This window comes from Scophthalmus maximus, chromosome 17 (assembly GCF_022379125.1).
Source record: "Scophthalmus maximus strain ysfricsl-2021 chromosome 17, ASM2237912v1, whole genome shotgun sequence".
Classification (NCBI taxonomy): domain Eukaryota; kingdom Metazoa; phylum Chordata; class Actinopteri; order Pleuronectiformes; family Scophthalmidae; genus Scophthalmus; species Scophthalmus maximus.
This window is the reverse complement of record NC_061531.1, coordinates 10,533,160-10,541,389: the sequence shown is the minus strand read 5'-3', so window position 1 is coordinate 10,541,389 and position 8,230 is coordinate 10,533,160. Positions and strand designations below refer to the sequence as shown.

Here is an 8,230-nt window from a genome sequence, read left to right as displayed (position 1 = left end):
CACTCGGTTGGCTAGTAGTGGGTGACAGCTTGACCCCCCGTGTTTGTTTGCCTATATTTGCTTTCATTGTGGCAAATTCGCGCCATTCAAATGACGCCGAATTGTCCGCTGGCAGCTCTTGTCTCCGATTTGGAACTTAAACGCGCAGAGTACTACCGCCGGGTTACACGGACACCGAAGAAAACCTTAAAACCCGAGGATTCCCGTGGGAGTTCCGGCGCCAGCCGCGAGGAGCGTCTCTGGGATTTCCTGGCGGGTTTGCGGACGCGTGTTCGCATTGGGCCTCGGATGTCCGCGGGAAGCGTAAGTCACACTGAACCTATAAATATCATTGTGTGTAGACTTGACTGACTCATGCCTTTGACACAGATGAATGGGACAGTGCGATGAGAGTTGTTCAGTTCCTTCATATCCTGCTTCTTGTGTGCTGGTCAGCAGGTCAACCAATCTACACTAACCGACTTTATTATATGTTTTCCAATTACACCACAATGTAATCTGTCCCTTTCACGTCACACAACACTGCTACATGTTGTCTCTCATTTGCCCTCATTCAGAAATAAAGGCCCTACATAGTGATCGATGGGTGTGTGTGTGTGTGTGTGTGTGTGCATGTGAATGTTTTGTGAACTTCCATCTCTCAGTTTGACATTATTTAGTCTTTGATCTCTTATTATTTTTATCTTTTTTAGTATTATGTGTGCAGTTGTGCCTCCCGAGCATTTCTCAGGAGGTGTCCTTGATGGCCTCCTCTCTTCTTCTCTCCTTCGCTGCACTACTCTCCTCTGTTACCTGAGAGCCAGACTGGGGAATACTTGACTCCATCTGCAGACCCAGACGGGCCGACACTAAAAGGAGGCAAGCCACTGATACACAGATGGCCGATAAGTGAAATGAGAGGAGGGGCAGCGAGGAGAGAGTGAGGAGACGAGGACATTTGACCCCGCGGGTCTGAAGAGAGGGCAGGAAGGAAGGAAAGGAAGAGGAGAACGGATCGGTGCGAGAGAGATGAGAGGGGCACTGGAGGGCAGATGTGTCGCAGGGGACCGAGCAGTAGAGGGGAGACGGGAAGAAATGGAAGACCAGCGGCGGGGATAGGTGAGAGAAAGTGGAGTGACGGGAAGGGAGGAAGCGAAATTAGATGCGAAGAGAGGGTGAGGGTGGCGAAGAAAGACAGCGGGAGAGAGGAGAGGTAAGTGGCGAGATGTGAAGGAGGATGTAGGGGAGAGGAAGAGAAGGCGACAAAGTGCAGGAGTGAGGGAGTGATGCTGCGAGATCATGGGAGGTGAGGGAGGAAATGACAGGCGGCGAGATGTAGATGCAAAAGGGGCGATGTAGAGGAAGAGGAGGGGGAGAGATGTGGGATCGAGGGCGTAGAGAGACAGAGGAAGAGTGGGAGGGAGGAGGAGAGATAGATTGAAGCCACGAGATCAAGGCAGATGGTGGAGGGGAGGGGTGGGGGGGTGCATGGGTACAGCAGTGAAGCGAATGGATGGAAGATGCAGGGAGGAGAGGAGAAACGGAGATCGTTATCGCGGGGCCGTGCTGCCTATTGATTTGCGTTAGTGTCTCGAGCCGGTGAAATAACAGCGTTGCTGGGATGCAGACTCCCTCGTCATTAGCAAAACACAACTCTCGAGACGCTGGTGTGTGCGGCGCGCATTCCGCGTTGGTGTGTGACCATATGGCACGTTTGATGTCCACATGATTAAGACCAAGCATTGTAAAAAACAAAACAGAGTAGAGAGACAGATGACAAAGTTATGACACTTTGTGGGAGATAAAAACAGACGGGCAGAAGGGAGAAACAGATTGAAGGAGAGACCAGCAGACTGTGTCGAATTGGACGATGGAAAGGAAGATGCAAGGAAGGAAAAAAAAGAAGAAGTGATCATGTCTCAGGTGGCAAACCCCTCACATCAGGTGACACATCTATCGGTCACTTCTCACAGGTAGATGAAGAGAGACAAAGTTGGTGTCTTGTCTGTCTCTTTCCCTCCCTTCGCTCGCTTTTCCGCATACGGCGCAGTGTGGCGGTGGAGCTGATGTGTGTGTGTGTGTGTGTGTGTCTCGCCAGGAACCAGGGAAGTGTGAATATGGCGGTGGAACTCTGCCAACTAAGCTGGAGAGCTGGGGGGGGGGGGGGGGGGGGGGGGGGAAGGAGGAGGAGGAGGAGAAGAAAAAGAAAAAGAGAGACAGAGAGAAATGAAGGGGAGGAGGAGGAGGAGATGAAGAGGAGAGGGGGAAGACTCCATCCTTTGTTCTTTGTTGATGAAAGGAGGAATTGGATCCTCTACTCCCACTCTCGCTCTCTCTCTCAGTGATGAGCCTTGATGTGTTAGGGTGAGCGAGCGAGCAGGAGGAGGCGCACGCGCGCACACACACTCACACTCACACTCCGCTGCCTTATTCCGTTCAACCAACTGACTCAGACCCAAATGACTCCACGCTCACTAATTAAACTTTAATCTCCAATAGCGCGCAAATTACCTGCCATGCAACTGAGCGCTGAACTACGGGGAGGGAGGGAGAGATGGACAGATGAAGGGAAGGAGAGTCGGAGTGAAGGTCACACTCCACCTGCAGGAGGAAAAAAAAAAACTCCCTGTCCCTGTGTTGCCTGTCTCTTTTATCCTCTGTCATCAGTTTGTGGTTGTGTGTCGTTATATGAGCACAAGTGTTTACGCCTTTATCTGAGTGTGTGTGTGTGTATGAGAGTGTATACGAGGCTCTTTCCCTGTATGGAGCTCTCTGAGCCCAGAGTTCCGTCTTTCACCTGAATGTTATCACACACACACACACACACACACACACACACACACACACACACACACACACACACACACACACACACACATGCAAAGTTGGTGCTAGCCAAGTTCTTGCATCCTCCTCTGTCTGGCCTCATTCCCATCTCTCTCTGACAGACAGCCTCTGCTAGGACACGCACGCACGCACGCACGCACGCACGCACACACACACACACACACACACACACACACACTCCGCCATCTTGTGCCACACAGCAGAGGGCATCACAGCAGTGTGTCTGTGTCACTTGGTTAATCACAAAGAACTAACGATAATTGCCACCATTTTCCTACCTGCCCGTTTCAGGTTGTCTGTATGCATGCAGGACTGTGTGTGTGTGCGTGTGTGTGTGTGTGTTTACCAGTTTCTACAGTTAACAGCAGCAGAGATTGTTGAGGACAGTGAAATGCATCAAAATCCTGTGCATGTCCTGCAAATGAGAGGCAAGTCTGGCAGTTGACATGGTTGGATGTCTTTTGCCATGTATTATTTTTTGTTCAAATTTGAGACATTTGTTAGATAACACTGAGAAACATGAGGTTCAGGTTGTACTTCTGTTTTAAACCCACATTTCTCCTCACGGTCCCCAAACCCAAACCCTAACCCTAACCCTAGCTGTCGGTTCTGTGTGTGCGCCATGATTCCCTTATTTTCGGATCAGCCCTGGCTCTGTGAAATGAAAACAAAAAAACAAAATGGTGCGGACCACACAGCACTGCATGTGCAGTTTGTAAACATCACTCCCAGACACCTTAAGAGACGTGCTGGCGAGTGATGCTACGACTCACATACCCGAGGCTGCAGGTTCGAAGTCCGGTCGGAGCAGGAGAGTCATCAACAACAGCAAAGAGAGAGAGCCAAGCTTACTGCCAATTTAATTCCATAAATCCCATGTATGTAATAAGAGGCATTTTTTCATTGCAGCTGTGCATGAAATATCAGTGCGACTTTATGCCCAGAAATGCAAGGTGCACTACCTCCAGTGTTATAGTGTTCTAAGGCCGAACTCTTTATTCAATCCACACAGGTGGTGAGTGGTGAAGGACATCAGCTGAATTAGCCATCATGGAGGTTCCCATTTTGTAGATTAACGGCTGCTTCAGCTGCTCCAATACCCGAGGATGAAATTATTGGGTAAATACTGCAGCACTAATGCAGGACCAGGGAACGGAGCATACGCTATGTGGCCAACACTTTTATCTTAACTACCTCACGATACCAGCGAATGCACATATTTTTAGCCCGGCTGGTGCCAACGGGAATTAAGGGGCTCTAAACTCTGTCATCTGTGCAGTTTAAGTCGTGGCCCGGAACAAAAGATAGGGAGAGACTCCATCCAGTGCTGTCACTGTCAAGACCGTCTGTGCCACAGTGAAGGGTGTCTTCACAGTCACATCACCCACAGTTGGTGGTGAGGCTCGCGGTAGGGAACATCAGGGGACAATCAAGGATATGCCCGCCATGCAAGGCTGGCGGTGTGTGTGTTTCAGTGTGCGCATAGGTGTGTCCGTCCTGTCTGTCGGGGGTGTGTGTGTGTGTGTGCGTGTGCGCACTGCCCGCACTGCCCGCCATGCATGACTAGACGCGAGTCAGGTGTTCTGGGAGGGGCACTGGCACGACGGTGTGCCCATATGCTTGTGACTGAGTGGCGGGCACAGGGAGGGCACAGCGAGCGGGGAGGGATCTGCACTATGCCTGCGGAGCATGACTTCATCCCTGCTGCAGGCAGAAGGGGCACTGGGACTGAGAGAGGCTGACTGACTTGGAGGGCGTGAAAAGATGTTGCTGGACGGCAACAGGAGAAAATTAATATAAGAGCGATGGATACAGAAGGGCTGAAAAACAGAAAAAGGAGACAAATAATAGAATGAAAGAATGAACGATGAACCATCAAATGTGTTGATTGTTTTACACATTCTCATTTGTCTAATCAATCCAGTGCTACTCAAATCAAACTCTCCCAGTGACCTACAGGCTCATCCACAGCCTACAGCGCTGCACTGCGCGTGTGCGTGTGTGTGCGTGCGTGCGTGTGCGTGTGCGTGCGTGTGCGTGTGTGTGTGTGTGTGTGCGTGTGTGTGTGTTCGTTCAAGTGCTCTTACATACACGTCCGCACATACAGGCAGTGAAGCATGAAAAGCAAATGATGCCATTGCTTCATCCCGAGTCCCTCAGCAGAAGGCTCCCACAAAACAACTGTGCGGCACACACACACACACACACACACACACACACACACACACACACACACACACACACACACACACACACACACACACACACACACACACACACACACACACACCTTTTGACGACTGTGGTCAGGTAATGGGAGGGTGGTATTTGACATTGAGACACGGCAAACATGTTTACACCGGAGGCAATTACTCTTCCCTCCCATCTTCATCCCCTTCATATCATGTGAAGTTAGCTATAGCTTATCTAGCACCTAGCAACCAACCTATTGCCAATTAGCACCAGGCCTTCTTTGTTTCCTTGGCAACGCACCACTGTCCTCCCAAATATATATCCATTCAGGCACCTATACGCAAAAATATAAGGCAACAGTGTAACCTAAGGCATCTGGCTCGCTGCAACATTGAACATCAATAAGTCATTACAGCGTTAATTTTCAGACAATAGTGTAATAAGGATTAGGCAAATCACTGAGAAAAAGATTGGCTGTCGCCAGAAATCTCAATGACGGATTGTAACCTGGGAGCCACAAACTGCCCGAATCACTTCCTGTTTCGAGCCCCTCTCTCTATCCGCTTCCTTGCCCCTTCCTCTACCCCCCCCCCCTCGCAAGCCCCGTCCCTTCTCTCTTCTCTCAGCCAGTTTCTTTGCCCCCTCCTCACTGCCAGCCCCTACCTGTCTCATTTGCATAGGATGCCTTATTTGCATACATATGAGCTAAAAAGAAAGGGGATTTGTGTGCAAGAGAAAAAGGGTAATAGAAGCGAGAGATACGCAGGCAGGCGGTGGCTGATGAAAAGAAATGAAAAAGAGCCCTTTCAGGAGGAAACTGCCACCGCAACCGCTCCCGCTCCCTCTCTCTCTCTCTCTCTCTCTCTCTCTCTCTCTCTCTCTCTCACCCCCTCTCTCTTTCTCACTCTCTCACTCTCTCACCCCCTCTCTCTCTTACCCCCTCTCTGTCTCTCGCCCCCGCTCTTTCAATTCTGTTCTCGCCCTTCAGGTCACACCTTTGAGAGCCCTTGCAAAGGCCCCGTTAATGTGAAATATCAACCGGAGGGACGGAGAAAGTAAAGAAGGGAAAAGTGAACAGATAACAGATAAAAGATTGGATTCAACACAGACCAAATAAGAGGAAGAAACAGGAGGAAAAAAGAGAGACGCGGTGAAAACAGATTGATAAATAGAGCAGAGGATCTTGTACACATCGGCCATCTATCCCCCGCAGCAGCCCGGCTCGGTGTTAGCGCTGTGTTGTTGTTGTCGCGCTGGCGATGGATGGTTGCCTCGGCAGAGCAAAACTGATTGCCTGTGAGGCAAGTCCACTCCCCGTGGCAAGATATTTCCCTCTAGGAAGGGCGGCACATGGCGGGCCCCTTCCGCTCAACTCGTGCACGCATTGAATATGCACGAGGACGCTGAGGACACTAAACATCCTCCTCACGCATCCACATGTCTAGAGGACTTAAACACCGGTAGACGAAGTGTGCAAAGATGACCAAGTGTGCACACACACGTACACATTCATTATTGCAGATTGATGATACGATTCACACACAGACACACACACACACACACACACACACACACACACACACACACACACACACGCATATAGACAAATTCAAACGGGCAAACGTACACACAGACGTCACCCAGCAGCTTCTGCAATATTAACTCCACCCCCCCTCCTTGTCTCCACATCAGGCCAACCCAGATGCATCCTATACAATCTGTCCCTGATAGCACACACACACTCCAAACCTGCTCTAAACACACACACACACACACACACACACACACACACACACACACACACACACACACACACACACACACACACACACACACACACACACACACGCACACATATTTATCCTACTCGAGCTTCCTAATTGCATGTGTCTAATAACCTGCTGCAGATAGAAAACAGCAGTGCTCGCTCTTGTGTCTTGTCTCCCTGTGGAGTCCAGGCGTGAGGCAGCTGCAGAAGCCAGGGATATGAAAAGACAGCAAAAGATAGGAGGAGACGCGTGTGCGTGTGTGTGTGTGTGTGTGTGTGTGTGTGTGTGTGTGTGTGTGTGTGTGTGTGTGTGTGTGTGTGTGTGTGTGTGTGTGTGTGTGTGTGTGTGTGTGTGTGTGTGTGTGTGTGTGTGTGTGTGTGTGTGTGTGTGTGTGTGTGTGTGTGTGTGTGTCCGTCCTCTAGTCTTTGTTTGATCTTTCCGTCCGGACCTGATGCTGCAGCGCATCAAGAATAATAACTTTCCTAGACACGCACACACACGCACGCACACGCACACACACACACGCACACACACTCTCCCACCCATTGCTGACGACAGTCCCTCGTATGTATATGTTTGGGTCTTTGTGCGCACGTATGCAATCACTCATGCATGAGCCGTCTCCCGTGTATCATCAGGACCAGGCGGAGAGGACAGACACGGGGGGGGGGGGGGAGGAGAAAGTGATGAAAGATGGCAGGGGGTAAGGAGTGGAGATGAAAGCATGAGGGGGGAGGGAGGAGGGGGAGAAGGGTGTTAGGGTAAAAGGGCAAGGGAGGGATGTGAGAGGGAAAAGGGGAGAAACAAAGGGGAAAGGGTGCGCCAAATTGGGCTGAGGGAAAGAGGGAAGGACAGATGTGCTGACTGCTGATTGGATGGAAAAGAAGATGAGAGAAATAGAGAGAGAGAGAGAGGGAAAGAGAGAGAGAGACAGAGAGCGAGAGAGAGACAGAGAGCGAGGGCGCCTGTCACCTCCAGTCAGCCGCTATTAGCAGCAGCAGCGGCTCTGAGACACCATCCCTCATTCTGCTCTGGCAGCGCTGGCACAATTAGACACACACATGCACACACCTTCGTGCACACGCTCAACCATCCATCTTTTCTCTTCATGTGTGTGTGTGTGTGTGTGTGCGCGTGTGCGGCTGAGACTAATTGAGTGTGTGCGTGCGTCAGCTCGTGTCTGAGCTCAGTGTTTTTCTCTCCGCCTCTGTCTGCTGTGTGCGCGTGTGTGTGTAATAGAGAGGAATTGCGAATGTCCTTGTGTTTGATCTGCTTGTGTGCGTACATCTATGTGTGTGTGTGTGAGTGTGTGTGTGTGTGTCTCTCTCTCTCTCTCTGCCTGCCACCGAGGGCCCTGTGCCCAGGCCTGAGAGTGAGTGATAGAGTCCATGCCAACTCGAGCTGCGTGCCACGGTCTCCACGCCCTGCACCCGTGTCCTGCC

General features: G+C 50.9%; 1 long non-coding RNA gene across 3 annotated transcripts in view; it reads left to right on the top strand.

Annotated features, from left to right (window-relative positions):
• Positions 1–8,230, top strand: part of LOC118288879 — a 149,697-nt gene continuing 141,467 nt past the window's right edge. For all 3 annotated transcript variants that reach the window (XR_007029884.1, XR_007029885.1, XR_004785933.2), the window contains exon 1: positions 1–303. This is a non-coding gene — a long non-coding RNA (uncharacterized LOC118288879). The remainder of the gene's footprint in view (positions 304–8,230) is intronic.